Source organism: Callorhinus ursinus, unplaced genomic scaffold (genome assembly GCF_003265705.2).
Source record: "Callorhinus ursinus isolate GAN/ISIS: 27379988/994484 unplaced genomic scaffold, GSC_fseal_2.0 scaffold4, whole genome shotgun sequence".
NCBI lineage: Eukaryota > Metazoa > Chordata > Mammalia > Carnivora > Otariidae > Callorhinus > Callorhinus ursinus.
This window is the reverse complement of record NW_027397066.1, coordinates 70,077,237-70,095,789: the sequence shown is the minus strand read 5'-3', so window position 1 is coordinate 70,095,789 and position 18,553 is coordinate 70,077,237. Positions and strand designations below refer to the sequence as shown.

The 18,553-nt window shown below is 37.3% G+C and overlaps 1 protein-coding gene across 1 annotated transcript in view; it reads left to right on the top strand.

The window, feature by feature from the left end:
- MAPK10 (mitogen-activated protein kinase 10) overlaps window positions 1-18,553 on the top strand; it is a 556,562-nt gene that overhangs the window by 538 nt on the left and 537,471 nt on the right. The window contains exon 2 of the mRNA XM_073891887.1: window positions 6,472-6,546. The gene's annotated coding sequence lies outside the window, so the exon portion shown is untranslated. The remainder of the gene's footprint in view (window positions 1-6,471; window positions 6,547-18,553) is intronic.

Below are 18,553 nucleotides of genomic sequence, written 5' to 3'. Positions count from 1 at the left end.
TAATCGAATAAAATAAAGAATATTCATTTTTCTACATAGGACTACACATTGCCACTTGGCAAAGTTATGTCCTAGCAGCTATACCCCTCCTGCAGACAAAAAGATTTGGGTTTCAACAATCAACAAGAAAGTCTTCCTGAATTCATGAGCAAACAGTATCTTGTCATTTGAGTTTCAACAGTTTGGGTTTATTCTCGGATAAGGTAACCTGGTCCACTCTGGATAGGGGGCCTGGGGGTAAACGTAGTCCTGGGCTGATAGTGTTGAGCCCTAGGTGAATCTAAACTTCACGGCTGGCTCCAAAATGGAGAGATCTGAGGTGAAATTAAAACTGCAATCCTAGGTTCCCTAGCCCCTGAGGCTGCTGTACATGTATGATGAATGAGGGAATTAATAGTAATGATTTACCTTTGGCGAGCACTTGACTTTTCATTATCTCATTTACTAAATGAATAACTGTGATGGATGTGTTTAGTCAAATATGCCTTGCAAGTATGCACTGAATGTAATTACTCACAGCACTAAATACGATGGAAAATGCACAGCAAAATTTTAAGATAAGGTCCTTGCCCTCAGGGAGCTAACCACAGCGCCTAAGAAAGAAAAGTAGCATTCTTGAAACAATTTGAGATTATGGCTAGAATGTGCAGCCAAACTTTGAGTACAGTAGCAGATGAAAGTATGTGGTCGGTTGAATGGGCTGAATTAGTCATATTAAGGAGCAGGGGAATTTAAACTGGGCTTTGAAGAAGAGTAGGTAGTGGGATGAATGAAGCACCATGAGGAAACACAAACGAAGGAAACAACATTCAGCCAAAGTGCAACAACAGGAATAGGGTGGTGATAGTAACAGTGAGAAGACCAGCCTAGTTGGACTAGAGACAGAAGTGAAGGACTAGAGCCCTTTCCCCAGTCCTTCCCCCATTTTCTGAAATAGCAGTTTTTAAGTGTTCTGGTTCATGTATAACAGTGCTAAGGTCATTGTCATTGAAAGAAAGTTCATATATTTATTAGAAAGAAAAGCAAATCCATAATACTTGGAATAGCTTACAAATTCAAGAAAGTATGAAGAGTATAGTGTTGCAAATTTTCTCAAAAGTAGACAAACCAGTGTTGTGAGCCTTGTTCCCCACCCCCCCTTAAGGCCATTTCAAGTGGTTGCCCTCAGGGCTTTTTCACCAGTAATCCTTCTGTTCTGTATGAGGTAAAAGGCTGGTTTTAAAATAAATGGCTACGATACCAAAACCTGATAAAGAGTGTAAAGAGTACACAAAAGAGAAATCTACAAATTAATCTCCTTTTGGATATAATGTAAAATTAAAATACTTAAGATACATGTAGACCCCAGAACTATGTTACAAATGCCATGGCAAAATTAAGAAGAGTTATGCCAGGTATATAAGAATGATTCAGTAATAGAAAACTTATTCATTTGGTTGACTATATTAATAAGTCAAGGAAGAAAAAAAATCTGTATGAGTGTTTCAACTGATAATGAAAAGGATTTTGTAAAATCCAACATCATTAATGAAAACTTTTAAAGAATTTAGGATAGATAATTTATTTTTTTTTAAAGATTTTATTTATTTATTCATGAGAGAGAGAGACAGAGGGAGAAGCAGGCTCCCAAGGAGCAGGGAGCCCGATGAGGGACTCGATCCCAGGACCCAGGGATCATGACCTGAGCCGAAGGCAGAGGCTTAACCGTCTGAGCCACCCAGGCGCCCCAGATAATTTAAATATATATATATATTTAAAGATTGTATTTATTTGACAGAGAGAGACACAGCGAGAGAGGGAACCCAATGAGGGGGAGTGGGAGAGGGAGAAGCAGGCTTCCCGTGGAGCCGGGAGCCTGATGCGGGGGCTCGATCTCAGGTCCCTGGGATTCTGAGCCAAAGGCAGACGCTTAACGACTGAGCCACCCAGGTGCCCCAACAATATATATTTTATACCAAATCCAGAAACTTGCTTTATAATGAAACAATTATTCTCATTAAACATAGCAAGAATGCTCATCATCATATCATGAAAGGATATGATAGCCAATCCAGTGAGAACATGAAAGAGAAATACAAAATTAAATACTGAACATAAGTTAGGATTGACATTTGTTTGCAAATTATATGAAAACTCCAAGGATCAGTTGAAAAATTTTTAGAAGCAATAAAAGATGAGTTAAGGTAACCAGTTTTTAAAAAATTAACATACAGGGGCCCCTGGTGTCTCAGTCCGTTAAGCATCTGCCTTCGGGGCAGGTCATGATCTCAGGGTTTCTCCCTCTCCCTCTGAGGCTCCCCCTGCTTGTGCTCTCTCACACTCACTCTCTCAAATAAATAAATAAAATCTTTTAAAAAAATTAACATACAAAATGAAGAGCTTTCTCATGTATAAATCATAACCAGTTAGAACATACAATATAAAAAGAATCCTATTTATAATAACAATAATCAAATAGCTAGAAATGAATACTAAAATAAATTAATAAAATTTACTTTAAAAATGAATTTGTAAGACAAAAATGTTTGAATAAAGAAAAGATGGGGCACCTAGGTGGCTCCCTTGGTTGAGCATCTGACTCTGATCTCAGCTCAGGTTGTGAGTTCAAGCCCTTGTTTGGTCCACTATGGGTATGAGCAAAAGAAAAGAAGAGAAGAGAAGAGGAAGAAAGGAAGAAAGGAAGGAGGGAGGAAGGAAAGAAGGAAGAAAACAAAAAAAAAAAAAAAGAAGAGCTACTTTTAGATTAAATACCAACACTCAGGGGTCCCTGGGTGGCATAGTCGGTTAATTGCATCTGACTCTCGGTTTCCGCTCAGGTAGTGTTCTCAGGGTCTTCATCTCAGGGTTGTGATCTCAGGGTTCTGAGATCGAGCCCCAAGTTGGGCCCTGTGCTGGGCATGGAGTCTGTTTGAAATTCTCCCTCTCCCTCTGCCCCTAACCCCCTTGTGCTCTCTCTCTAAAATAATCTTTAAAAATAAATAAATAAATAAATACCAACACCCAAACATCATAGAATTCTAATACCTTTTAAAAGTAACCTACATATCCAGTATAATTTTAATCAAGTGTCTAACAATACTTTGGGAATTTGACAAAATAATTTAAAAATTCATTTGGAAGATTAACCTTTTAAAAATAACCAAGAAGAGGGGTGTCTGGGTGGCTCAGTCAGTTAAGCATCTGCCTTCAGCTCAGGTCATGATCCCAGAATCCTGGGATCAAGCCCCGAATTGGGCTCCCTGCCCAGCAGGGAGCCTGCCTCTCCCTTACCCTCTAGCCCTCCCCGCCACTTGTATTCATGTGCACTCTCTCTCTCAAATAAAATCTAAAAATAAGTAAATAAAAATAACCAAGAAGATCTTAAAAAGAAAATAAATGAGGGGCGCCTGGGTGGCTCAGATGGTTGGGCGTCTGCCTTCGGCTCAGGTCATGATCCCAGGGTCCTGGGATCGAGTCCCGCATCGGGCTCCCTGCTCCTTGGGAGCCTGCTTCTCCCTCTGCCTCTCTCTCTCTCTCTCTCTGTCTCTCATGAATAAACAAATAAATAATCTTAAAAAAAAAAAAAGAAAAGAAATGAGGAGGAAGTACACTAAAAGCTATTTTTTTAACACTAAATGCTATTAAAATGAATTCTAAATCACAATGGTTAGCAGCACACCAGGTACAATATATGATAAAATGGTTGACTAGGTACAGTATATAATAAAGGAGGAACATGCATCATTCAAAAATGGTGTTGAGAAATCTAGCTATTTCTTGTGTATCTTGTCAGATACACCCATACACATATTCTTTTTTGAAGTGAGGTTAGCTCACATCCTTATCTAATACATTTTTTTAAACATTGTAATATCCTTTGATCTCTATTATCAGATCCTCTAGATATGCCTAGCTCTTTTGAATGGCTGTATAGTATTCTGTTGCTTAGATGTGGCATAGTTTACTTAACTTCTTCCTTTTTAATGGACACATTGGTTATTCCAAACTTTTGCTATTCCTTACAATTCAAAATACATTTTTTTGTACTTGGTCCTGTCTTACATGTAAAGTAGAGCTGTAGGTTTAGCTTCTAGAAGTGTAATTGCTGTATTAAAGAGTAGGCACATTTTACATTTTGTTAAACAAAACCAAGCTGCCCTCTAAAGAAGTGGTACAAACTAGTTACAGTCATTCCCAATACAGATGGAAAGTTTGCTAGCACACTTGGTTTCCTCTCAGCCTTACCAACACAGCATTATCAAACTTTTTTGATCATTGCTAATCTAATAGGTACAAATGCTGTCACATTACAGGTATAGTTTTCTTTCTCTTATTAGTATTTTTTGTATGCTTACAAGCCATTTCATTTTCTGTTACTAAAAATATTCTTCCTTTTTTTTCTTCTAGACTTTCATGGCTTTGTTTTTCACATTTTATTCTTTCATCTATATGGAATTTATTTTGGTGATAGCCGCAGATACCCACTTATCCCCCAAATCTTAAAAGAATTTGTTTATTTTGCTACATAAAATACAAAGTTTCTATATAGCAATAAAAACAATGAATATAAAATTTACAAAAGAAATTCAGAAAAGCAATGCGTATTTGAAAATAAAACAACTGTATAAAGAAAAAAAACAAAAGTAAGGTATCTATAACTATCAAATTGGAAACATTTTTTTTTTTTTAAGATTTATTTACTTGAGAGAGAGAAAGTGCGCACGTGCACAAATGGGGGTCAGGGTGAGGGCAGAGGAGAGAGAATCTTAAGCAAACTCTGTGCGGAGCTTGGAGCCTGACACATGGCTCAATCTCAGGACCCCAAGATCATGACCTGAGCCAAAACCAAGAGTCAGGTACTTAACCAACTGTGCCACCCAAGCCCCCCATGGAAAAAATTTTTAAAGACTTATAATATCTGGTATTGGTGAAAACATGTGAAATAGATACCATCTCATGATTGTTGGTAGGATTATAGCTTGGCTTATTGCATCTGGGAGTGCAATTGCAATGTCTTTCATAATACATAATGTTTATATCCTTTAGCTTATTCTACCTAGGAAATTTATCATATAGAAAGATTTACATATATGACCAGAGATATGATCAAGAATATTTATTGCAGTATTGTTGATAGTCAAAAGATTAAAAACAGAATAATTGTCCATAATAGTGGAATGACTACATAAACTATGGTTGCCCATATATATTATCCAGTGACAAAATCAAATTGCTATACAAAATAATATGATTTCTGTTCAAAAATACATATATCTTGGGGAGTTTAGGTGGCTCAGTCGGTTGAGCTTCTGACTCTTGATTTTGGTTCAGGTTGTGATCTCGGGGTCCTGGGATCTAGCCCTGCATGGGGCACTGCAGTAACCACAGTCTGCTTGTCACTCTCCCTCTGCTCTCCCCCCAACCCCCACTCTCTCACTGTCTCTCTCAAATAAATAAATAAAATCTTTTAAAAAATACATATATCTATTTATATGGCAATATTTATACCAACTACTGTTTCTCTGAGGATTAGAATTACAGTAAACATTGCATTTTGGAAATGTTTTTATTTAAAATCTTTACAACATGTATGTGTCACTTTTGTTATAAAAGGTCTAGGGTGTTAAGAAGACAAACTGCCAGCTATAAAATAAATAAGTCATGGGGATGTAATGTACACATTGGGACTACAGTTAATAATACTGTATTGTATATTTGAGAATTGCTGAGAGTAGATCTTAAAAGTTTTCATCACAAGAAAAAACTCTTTTGTAAATTAATGAAATTTAAATTAAATAAAAAATTCAGTTCCTCAGTCCCACTATCCACATTTCAAGTGGCTAGTGGCTCCTGAATGGAATAGCAGAGAGACAGAACATTTCCATCATGGCTAGTAGTCCTTTTGGACAGGGGTACCTTAGAGGCTAGCATAGCTGATTTTTCTCTTAAAGACTAAATAAAAATGGTTTCTCTAAACAAACAAAAAGGTCAACAGATTATCACTACTAACATAAAGAAACTAAATAGCTGGTCTTAACGCATATTTAATTGGGCTCCCAAGTGGCTCATGGACCTCAGAATATTCATCACTTAGAGACGAACCTTGTGTCACACTCTAAGTCAGGAATATTTTATGTGGGACCCATGGATCACCCCGTAATGGACTCCTTGAGAATGTGTTCCAAGTTTGTGTGTTTGTGCATTTTTCTAGGGAAAGCATCTATACATTTCAACAAATTCAGAAAGGGGCTTATATCTTTCCAAGATGTTAAGATTGTGTGCTTTAAATGCCAATGATTTAAAAATGCCACCTTTACCTCAAAGGTTGAAATGAATTCTAGGCTAATCTAAATCTGTAAATAGCTATGTTTTCCCAGCTGGCTTCTTGTGTTCATCTCAATATGAAATATTTGTATTCTGGCTTGTACCAACTATGTTAGTGTTTTTCCTCCTTTAAGCCCAGAAACACATTATCCTTTTTTATGCTTACAGAGTAAGGACTGTGATGGGAACTTTGCCCAGGGGAGAAGCAGAAGCAAGATAAGTAATCCACCAAAACATGAGCAGGTAATTGGAGCACAAAGTCTGACAGTGCTTAAGGAAGACTATGTGAGACAGTACTGACACTTCCAAGTGAACCAAGAATTAGCTGGGGAAAAATACAGCAGTGGAAACCAGATAGGACTACAATCACCCTCAGGTCCACTGAATAAACAGGTTATTTTCTTTGGGTGGTAGCTGAACTCTCTTTAGAATGTGAGAATTCCCCTAGGATGTAGAGTTACATGACAGCAATGGCACAGACAACTCAACGTTGGGAGGCAGCCTGGTAGCTCAGTTTACAATGAAAGAGCACAGCATTTGCACTCAAAAGACCTAAGTGCAAATCTTGACAAGTCACCTCTCTTCTTTGAGTGTCATTTTCCTCATTTATAAAGTGATATAGCCTGTAATGTTCTTTCAGTATTCAACGGGATTACATGAAATATGTGTATGAAAACTGTAAGTGCTATTGAAGAAAATCAAACAACCATAACAACAGAAGGTATGCAGATTTTTGGAATTAGTTCTAGACTTATGGAGAAAAAAAATTTTTAAATAGTGTCTTTCGGGGTGCCTGGGTGGCTCAGTTGGTTAAGCGTCTGCCTTCGATTCAGGTCATGTCCCGGGGTCCTGGGATCGAGCCCCACATCGGGCTCCCTGCTCAGCGGGAAGGCTGCTTCTCCCTCTCCCACTCCCCCTGCTTGTGTTCCCTCTCTCGCTGTGTCTCTCTCTGTCAAACGGATAGATAGATAGATAGATAGATAGATAGATAGATAGATAGATAGAATCTTTCTTTATCAGGTACCAGGGCTAGCTAGTCCTATGAAAGGTTAAGTCAGAAAAAATTGATTGTGGTGCTCCTGTAACTTTCACTCTTCTTTACCAGCGAGATTCTTAGCTCTTTCCAATTTCCCCCTACTGGCCCCAAATTGACCAGGGCTTGTTAGTTCCTCTGATAGGGCCAGAAGTGTGCTAGGCTAAAAATATTCACCTACTCCTGCATTTGCCAGTTGCTTAATGGCTTTGCCTGAGCCAAAATATTTCCTGAATGCCTTGGCTAGAAATTCTTGCTCTTAGTCACTAATGAGTTAAACTGCAAAGGTATTAACTTTAGAATGTGGAAGTTAAAATTCACTTTACCTTCCAGCTTTCTCTCTTAGCACATTAGTATAGATTGGTTTATCAGATTAGGTAGTTGTCACATTAAACCCTGAGGGTGAGAGATACTGGAGAGGTAAATTTTAATTAGTGAAGGGGAAGAAGGAAAGAGGGCAGCTAGTTTCGGTGTGAGTGGAAGAGAAAGAGAGAGTGAGAGAGAATTTGGTGGGGGTGAGGTGTGTGCTATGAGGGTGACCCGCAGGGCTGATGATACCAAGGGAGGGGATCGGGGAAGTATGTGTAGTACTAAAGGGGTGTGGCACTGAAGTCAAACTGCCTAATTCACAATTTTTACTAGGGCTGGTCCTGTCTCTGACTCATTTCTACTACTTGTCCTGGCAAGTTATGTAACTGCCTATTCAGTTTGGTTGAAGGGAGAATGGCAAGTAAGCATAACCCTTCTGTTTTTTTGAGACCGAGCCATGTTTGAACATACGCAAAGTAATTTAATATGAACATGCTGTCATCTAAATCTGACCTATAGGGACTTACCTTAGGGTTCATGACTGCTAATCTTGATTTTCTTAAGTGTTCCCAGAAATGGAGACCAAATCAGAAATTAAGCTTTCTAGTTTAAAGTTCTGTTTTAAAGAGAGTGATTTCACACTGTCTGATGGGAGTAAACTGCTGTGCAAGAAAGTTGATTATTAAAGGAGGCTTTGTTAGGCCGAGTCAGAATGTTTAATAAAACAAAGCATCACTTCATAAAAATTTCTTAAAAGTTGATTGATTTTTACATCTTCTCCTATAATCTCTAATAGAAAACTGAAGAGGAAAAATAGTCTTATCTGCAGACACTGATGACCAATTTAGGGCCAAATCCTGAGCTAGGATACTCCTATAAACAGGAGAAATGCTGAACCTGCCACATTTTACAACCATGGGAGAGGAAATTTCTTAGAGAGTTGAAGCTGTTAGGATGAATAGTTCTTTAGGTTACCTTAAAGTAGGGAACTATTAAAGATTATACATATGCAAATTAAGTATTTTATTTTTACCAAAAATCTATCATTATACATTCATTAGTCAATCTTTTGATGTTGGGCCAAGGCTTTTCTGACCATAAATCTGCTGTTGAGAGTTGTAGGTTGTTTTTTTTACAACCTTACCTAAATGCAAAATCTACGATTTTCTGGTTTGGTTTTTGTTAAAGGAAATGTATAACTTGAGGACATTTGTATAATATATTAGTTTTCTTGCCTCTGGTAATTCATGGCAGTAATTTGTCTTTCCATAGCATTCAGCTTCATTTTTTAAAAAATTGTGGTGAAATATACATAACCTAAAACTCACTACTTTAAGTGTTTTTTAAATTTCAACTTTAGGTGCGCCTGGGTGGCTCAGTTGGTTAAGCGACTGCCTTTGGCTCAGGTCATGATCCTGGAGTCCCAGGATCCAGTCCAACATTGAGTCCCGCATCGAGTCCTGCATCGGGCTCCCTGCTCGTGGGGAGTCTGCTTCTCCCTCTGACCCTACCCTCTCTCATGCTCTCTCTCTCTCTCAAATAAATAAATAAAATCTCAAAAAATAAATAAATAAATTTCAACTTTATTTTCACTTTGCACTTTACACTTAATAAAGTATATAAAAATGAAATTACCTAATTACATTAGCAAGAATAATTAACATTAAGAATTTGGGAAACTAAAACAATTGATTTTTTTTAAAGATTTATTTATTTTAGAGAGAGCAAGAGTGCGCGTGCACACGTGATCTAGGCTGAGGGGTGGTGGTGGAGGGACAGAGGGGGAGGGAGAAAAAGAATCCTTAAACAGACTCCCCGCTGACTTGATCCCAGGATGTGGGATCATGACCTGAGCCAAAATCAAGAGCTGGCTGCTTAACCAACGGAGCTACTCAGGCACCCCTAAAAAAATTGATTTTTATGTAAGCTTCAGAAGGTCAGAATTTTAGTCTGTTTTATTCACTGCTGCATCCCTACCTTCTAGAATAGAGCCTGTCACATAGTGTACACTCAGATGCTATTAAGGGAATGAATGATTGGCTGCTGTTAGTTATAACTCAGCTGGAGGAAGCATAAATGTTCAGCTATGCTATGATATAGCCCACTAGTAAACATTCAGTGGCCATGGACATCAGTCTTTTTTATAGGGGGAATGGAGAACATCAGTTAATCTTATGGTTTGACTAAATGAAGGTCATTTACTTATTTTTTTTAAGATTTTATTTATTTGACAGAGAGAGCACAAGCAGAGGGAGAGAGAGGGAGAAGCAGGCTCCCCGCTGAGCAGGGAGCCCGATGTGGGACTCGATCCCAGGACCCTGGGATCACGACCCAGGCCGAAGGCAGCCACTTAACCAACTGAGCCACCAAGGCGTCCCTAAATGAAGGTCATTTAATAGAGCTATTTTATTTTGAAAAATCCCCATACCGTGCTTACCACAATATCTTGTATGCAATAGTGTTCAGAAGATACTAATCTTTGTTGATTGTTGGTTGATCTTTTTATTCTTGTTATTCTACTGAGAGAAGGGGAGCAAGAGAGGGGTGAGGACAAACAGAAGCGATGTTAATATTACATATATACTCTTGGAGTGTGGAGGGGAAAAGAGACTTTTCCACTCTCTCAAAACAGTTACTGAACTTTGCCATTAATATGAACTCAAAGAGTAAAGAAATCTGTTCCCTTTGATCAGAGAATATTCTCCAATTACTCAGCTTTCAATAAGCTTTCCTTTGCCTCATTGTGGTTTGAGTGATCCTCCATTCTCTTGTCCAGTTCTCTGAATGGGAGTCTTCTCCATACCATCGACGGCAACTTGAATTAGATGAAGAGTTGAAGTATCTATCAGCCAAAAACCACTGTCCTTAAAACTCTCACCAGCTTGGGCTATAGACTGGATGGATTCCAGTTATATTAATAGCACAGATTGACCCCATCTTCTCCCATACGTAGGACCCCCAGACTCCTGAAAATGTATTGGCTTCCTCCCATACTTCCAGGATTCTCCAAGTGATGTTTTACACATGTTCTGCAATGTTTGACTTTGTGCTTATACACAAACCTCCTCCTGAAAGTCTAATGCCTGAACATCACTTGCAGTAGGGTGCTTGCTGTTTCCACTGCTGCTTATACCCTCCATGAGACAATCAGAATTGGTGTCAAGGAGATCATCTTTGGTGCTCCCCAAGCTGTCAATAATGAACCAGAGCTGGGCTAGGCTCAACTACAGAAGTAAGACCACCATTGTGCCATACTTGGTCACGTGATTCTCAAAGCAGCACTGCTTATGTTCATTATATCACAATATCTCCAATGAGGGATGCCTGGATGGCTCAGTTAAGCATCTGCCTTTGGCTTAGGTCATGATCCCAGGGTCCTGGGATCGAGTCCCACATCGGGCTCCTGGCTCAGGGAGCGTCTGCATCTCCCTCTCTCCCTTGCTTGTGCTCTCTCTCACTATCCCTCTCTCTCAAATAAATAAATAAAATCTTAAAATAATAATAATAAAACCATGTCTCTGATGAAATTAACTATTTTAAATAGATGAAGGTAAAGGGAGATAGTCATCATGCCATGCCTTTCTCTTTGTTGTCATCACCCTACACACATGCTCACACTCATACACATACTCTTTCCCTGTTCTTCAGCCAAACATAGAAAGTATTTGTGTGTAAATTCTTTCAAATAGATGCTTTGAGAGACCATCACTTCTGTTCAGCAATATTCAGATTCTGATAATCAGAATATTGCTGGAGGATGTGGTGGGGAATCCGTACCATTCTTTTTTAGATAGGAGAGATAGCCTTTAGTTAAAGCATTATCTTTTACTTTGGACATCTGACCATGTTTTTCTCAGTAGAATATACACTCTTTGAGGACAGTGCATCAGAAAGGCTATTAGCTCCAAGTAATAAAATATCTGATAAGTAATGACTTAAACAGAAAGGTTTATTTTTCTCATAAGAAGCCAGGTGGTAGGCAACTGCTTCTGATGTCCAAGCCTGGGTCACTGCAGTTAGTTCTTCTTTGCTTTCCTCTTACAATCATAATAGGACTGCTGTAACTGCAGATATTCAATCCTCTTTCAAGACCAACAGAACAGTGGAAAAGTATGGGGTCAGCCTTCCCTGTTTTCTCTCTCTCTCCATATATATATAAAATAAAATGATATATATAATATAAATATAATATATAATATAAATATATATAATATAATATAAATTATATATATATAATACATATGTATAAAATATATAAGATGAAAAGCTTGTCCCAAAAGACTATATAGTCCAGTATGTATTTACCTACATATTATTGGCCAAAATTGTGTTCTGCTAACTACAAGGAAAACAAGGAAGAAAGTACTTAGCTTTTCTAGCCTCTAGCAAAGGCAGGAATGGGAAACAGGGTTTAGAAATGGATATTGGATTATTGAAGCAATCATCAGTATCTGCTACTTTAGTATCCCCAGCATGGGTGTACTATAGGCGGAATTTGGTTCAAAGGCTGGCAAGAATAGGCTGAACAAGTTATATGGATGTACTAACAATAAGTTTTTCCCTGAATCTTTAAGTAAACAAGCAAGAACTTTATGAGCTATTTCAACTTAACATAAACTTTAAATGAATTTTAAAAAATAATACAATAACACTTTCATAAAATAATGTATTAATTTTCTTGATATCACTTCAACAATTGTATTAATAAAATATTCAACTGTAACCACAGTAATAAAATCAAAATATAAAGGTAGTTATCAACTAAAATGCCAAAATCTTACAAAAGAGATTATATTTTATGTGAAGTATCATTGGTTTCTCAGTTACTATAGAAAATATTCTATCAAATTACTAGTCTTTCAGGGTCCATTGGTTTAGTTCCCAATTTCTGTTTGGTGGTCATCAGTGCCAGGCCATTTCCTCTCTCTTCCCCCACAGTGTCGTATAAGTGTGTTTTCTTTAGATGACACAGATGATTATTTCAGTCTTGCTCTAGTTATAAATTAAGCCAAGTAAAATGTAACAGCTCTGGGCGCCTGGGTGGCTCAGTCATTAGGCGTCTGCCTTCAGCTCAGGTCATGATCCCGGGGTCCTAGGATCGAGTCCCGCATCGGGCTCCCTGCTCTGCGGGAAGCCTGCTTCTCCCTCACCCACTCCCCCTGCTTGTGTTCCCTCTCTCGCTGTCTCTCTCTCTCTCTCTCTCTGTTGAAAAATAAATAAATAAATAAAAATCTTAAAAAAAAATGTAACAGCTCTAAGGCACAAGAAGCCTGTAATGGAGGAGAAAACAAAGAGCCAAAGTAGTTAATTTGATAAGATCATGAATGAAATTAAGGTTTATATAGTTTTGGTAAAACCAAAGTCCTGAGTTAATATTTGTAAGATAAGTACAAAAACTCTTGTTTAATTTTGTCTGTTTCATACTGCTATTGTAATCATTCTCTGAAAGGCATATATTTATATTAGTAATATGGCATTTTTCCCTTGAAAATAATATCGTTTTATACGGTACTTCTAACAATGTAAAGAAAAATGTATTCATTATTTTGCCTTGGACTTTTAAATTTCTTCTTGCCAACATGGATTGTTTTTGACTTTGAAAGAACTAGAGATTCCTTTTTCTATTCTTTCAAAAATGAATTTGATATTTGTTTTTACTTTCACTTTTATATATGATAAATATTGCCTGTGTGTTTGAAGACAAAGAAAAAAGCTTATAGATTCACTATAATATTCCTGAGAATGCTTAATATGCTTGACACCTGATTAATAATATTTTAGTAGAAAATAAATTTTTATTTAGGCATCAGCAAATCATTTGATTCCCTTGCCACCTCAGTGTTTGAAGATAGGTATGAATAACTTACCATGTTTTTATAATTTCTAGAAACTCCTCAATGCCAACTAATAATACCCAATAACATGCAGTTCAACTGTTATGTCATGCTTTTATTCCTATTACTATTTTTAAAAATTGATAGTGTATGCAAAGATGCATGGATATAGATTGTACAAAGAATTTCAAGTTCTTTTTTTTTTTTTAAAGATTTTTATTTATTTATTTGACAGAGACAGAGATAGTGAGAGCAGGAACACAAGCAGGGGGAGTGGGAGAGGGAGAAGCAGACTCCCCGCCGAGCAGGGAACCCGATGTGAGGCTCCATCCCAGGACCCTGGGATCATGACCTGAGCCGAACGCAGCCATTTAACCGACTGAGCCACCCAGGCGTCCCAGAATTTCAAGTTCTTACATCTCATCTTCACCAAAAAGAACATATACAACGATTCACAACTCAAAGAAAGATAACTTCACTATGCAAAACTGAATAAGAGTGAACATATAAATTTGTTCAGACACAACATCTGCCAGCAGGATTTGATGTGATTGAAATAACATTGGTGAAGTTTTGATAAAGTACTAATTGCTTTTCTTTGTTTTTATTTTCCTGTTTGTGAATATATATAATTTTCATGGAAGAATCTTGACTTAATTTTCCTAATTAGAGAACTAATATAATCTATAATTTGACAGTTTTTATCATATTTTTGATAGCACATTATTATTATTTTTTTTAAGATTTTATTTATTTTGAGAGAGAGAGAGAGTGAGCGAGAGAGAGACCACAAGCCAGATGGAGAGGCAGAGGGAGAAGCAGACTCCCCACTGAGCAGGGAGCCTGATGTGGGACTCAGCTCATGACCTGAGCTGAAGGCAGATGCTTAACCCACTGAGCCACCCACGTGCCCCATATAGCACATTATTATTTTTTAACCTCTAGAGAGTTGGAAGGGGCATATACCTTCTTTGCTTATGGCAGTCATTAATTAGATAGTTAATTTTTTCTCATTATTTTATATTTCTTGAAATTTTTTCACTCCTTGTTTTGAGGCATGCAGCTGATTTTTCCATTTCTTCCTGTTGTCTTTTATTTGAGACAAGAGTATGTTCATATACCTAAAGAAATTCAAATAGACATGGTGCAATGACTTCTGATTGTCTCCTAGGTCTCTCTCTATGTTCAGAGTAATTTCTTTTCCCACCTGAAATAGAAGAGGGTCAATAAATTTAATATATACCCAAAAGATAATATTAATTTGAATTGGAATAGAAGACCATTCATTCAAACACCATTGACATTCTATAATAGTGATTTCCTCATGAATATAGAATAGGCTTTGCTCCTGGGAAGAATCTTAGAAAGGCCAGAGAAAAACAAACTCTCCTTTGATTTCACAGTTCCAAGCCAAATCCATGCTGTGAAGCCCTGTGAAGAGAAGTATTCATTCCTAAGTTAACTTGGTGGATAGTTATGTGCTGCATTTTTTTCTTTGTCTCCTCTACCAAGTCCCCATTATGAGCTCCACCCTAAGAAATAGGTTTCCAACCGAGCTGCCCAGGTTTGGGGGGGGGGTTTGGGGGATGGAAAATAAATGATAGAAAGAAATGTGAAAGGGTTTAATTATTTATACAATTCCAAGCCACATAGTTTCCCATTAAAATCTTGTTAAAAAAATTGATTTCAATGTGATTAGACTTTTAGCGTTTGTTTTATGATCTTTGACTATACCAAGAATGATATTTTCTTTAAATATGAGAAATTAAAATCTTTTGATAAAGCAGTGTGTTATTTAAATTTTAAGTAATTACTATTTAACAGTACAGAAAATGATTCAAAATTTAGCGAAATTAAAACCACTGATTTAATTTTTTTAAAAAGATTTTATTTATTTGAGAGAGACAGAGAGAGACAGAGATAGTGAGAGAGAGCAGGAGCAGGGAGGAGAGGGAGAAGCAGACTTCCCACTGAGCAGGGAGCCCAACATGGGACCTGATCCCAGGATGCTGGGATCATGACCTGAGCCGAAGGCAGCGCTTGACCGACTGAGCCACTCAGGCGCCCCAACTAACATAAAAAATTGTTATGTTAAATAAAGTAAGAAATAGAACAGTGCACGTGGGAATTAATTAAAAAGGCTATTAAAAATGGTTACTTGTAAGGAACAGGGAGGAATGGACAGCATTCCTGAATGTGGACAGCAGCAAGAATAAGACTTCTCACTGTGTACATTTTGATGTCATTTTGCTTTAAGAAACATGTGAAATTACCTAGTCAGAATAAGCACAACAAAAGGCATTGCATGCAGGGGCGCCTGGGTGGCTCAGTCGTTAAGAGAGTCTACCTTCAGCTCAGGTCAGGATCCCAGGCTCCTGGGGTTGAGCCCCGCATTGGGCTCCCTGCTCAGCGGGAAGCCTGCTTCTCCTTCTCCCACTCCCCCTGCTTGTGTTCTCTCTCTCACTGTGTCTCTCGCCATCAAATAAATAAAATCTTAAAAAAAATATTAAGACACAGAATGTTAGTTTTTATAGATGACCAAGCCTCTAACTTGTACATTAGAAACTATGGAAAAGACACATAGACTAACCTGTAGCCTGAGAAGCAGAGAAAGTTGTTTGCAGTGAAAGAGAAATAAAAGCAACATGTAAAAAAAAGCAGAGATGGATTTTCAATTCTACCCTTCCTTAAGTTAGTTGCATTTATGCTTTGGGCTCCTTGAATTAAACAATACAAAACAGAAGAAACTATATTGTATGATATCATTTATATAAAGTTCAAATGTAGGTAAACTAAAATGATAGTATTTTAGAATGCATATTTAAGTGGTAAAAGCAAAAAGAAAAACAAGAAAGTGAGGGGTGCCTGGGTGGCTCAGTCATTAAGCATCTGCCTGTGTGGCTCAGTCGTTAAGCATCTGCCTTCGGCTCGGGTCATGATCCCAGGGTCCTGGGATGGAGCCCCACGTCGGGCTCCCTGCTCCGCGGGAAGCCTGCTTCTCCCTCTCCCACTCCCCCTGCTTGTGTTCCTTTTCTCCCTGTCTCTCTCTGTCAAATAAATAAATAAAATCTTAAAAAAAAAAAAAGGCATGCGTACAGAACCTTAAACAGGAAAAGAAATATCTGAGGAAAGAAAATAAAGCTGTGGGGAAGGAAATAGAGATGGGGAAGATTCTTGAAAATGGCTTTTGTTTTCTCTGAGAGTAAAGAGATACTCTACTGATCCAATGTATTGCTATAAGAGTGACATGAACTTAGTATCTTTCTTCCTTTTCTCTGCAGCTCATTCTGTTAAAGATCTGTTGTTACTGTTACAAGATACTGGGTGGGGGGTGAGTTTCCAAGTTGGATTTATAGTTTCTATATGGATCTTTAAAGGTTGCATGATATATATGAATTTAAAAATAATGCTTAAGAATAACAGTGTCATCCTTATTTAACTTGCTTCCAATATTTTTTAAAAAATAACTTCATAGTTCCTCTAACATAGATGCCTTTATATATGTAATGATAGAGCTGGTAATCTATCATTATCTAGTAAAGCTATTTTTTCTTGTTTGCTTATAATAAGGTCTGAAATAGCTTTTCCATTAGGAATCTGGATCATCAGGATTTTCTGTCTGAAATGCTTCATTATGTTGCAAGTTGGAACTTGATATGCAAGATGTCAGTCAAGACAAAAGTTTTCTTTTTATATATTCTGTCCTCCATGCATTTTTCCTTTTTTTCATCCAATCAAAATTTACTGAGGGACAACTCTTATAAATTGCATTTTCTAAACACTTCTAAAATATGGGAAACAATATGGGAAACAATGATTAAGCTAAGAATAGTTTATGATTTGAATGTTCATAATTAATAAATATAATTCAAATAATTCTTTAGGTCTTTTAAACAACAGCAAGAAACAAAAAAAGCAAACAACAAACAACACTCAAAAACAAACAAACAAACCCCAAATAGTCCACTGGATCTTATTCCCCTCCCCCCCTTTTTAGATGCAACTAGTTTTAATTTTTCCAGCTCTTTCTTCTGATACTTACCTTCCTGTTTCTAATAACATCCATAAGCTGCTGTTGAAAGGCAGCATACTAAGGTGATGATCAAGAGCTGCTAGAATGCAAATCCCAGCTTTGTAGTCACCACTTCCCTTTATCTTGGTCACTGTTTCTTGATAAGCACAACTGACATATTGTGCCAGATAACTTTTTGGTGTAGGGAGCTATTCTGTGCATTTTAGGAGGTGTAGCGTATCCGTGGTCTCTACCCATTAGATTCCAGTAGCACCCTCACCCTAGCGATAACTAAAAATGTCTTTAGGCATTGCCAAACGTCCCCAGGGGAAATAAAATCACCTCCAGTTGAGAACCACTGATCTTGGGGAAGCTAAGTTTTCTGGGACTTTGTTTCTTCATCAGCAAATTGGAATTAATAATAGTACCAACTCGTAGAGCCAATATGATGATTAAATGAATAGTATTTCTGGAGTACTTACTGCCTTGCACAGTATTTGCTAAATACGATTATATATTTAATTTTTCAGTTTTATGTTTTATCCATTAGACTTTCATTCCTCCCATTTTCCCAATACAATTATCACTTCTGTTTATATTAATATTCAGCCTTTATAATGATTATGATCATGTATTATTCAAAATTGAGTCACACAGTGCATTAGTATATTCATTTATATTCAGTATATTTATTTTCCTGTACTTTTTTCCTCCTAGAGTAAATAATTGCATCTTTTTTTGTTTTTGTTTACTTAGTTTTCTATGTAGCTAAATATCCCTAAGCTGTCTGTTAGAAACATAAATCTACCTGATAAGATTGGACACATTTGGCAAGTTAACAATTTTTCTTTCCCTCTCAGAGACATTTTTCTTAGAGCTTTGCATTCTCCTGCTCCAATATAGACCTGTTGCTCTTTAGACCTAGCATCTGGAATTTCTTTGCACCATTGTCCTGGGATTCCTTTTATCTTTATTGTGTGTTTGATCCCCGTTTTCTGGAACTTATGCCTTGTTCTTTCTCCTTCTAGTTTTCTCCTTTGATTTGGTGAATTACACCCTCCA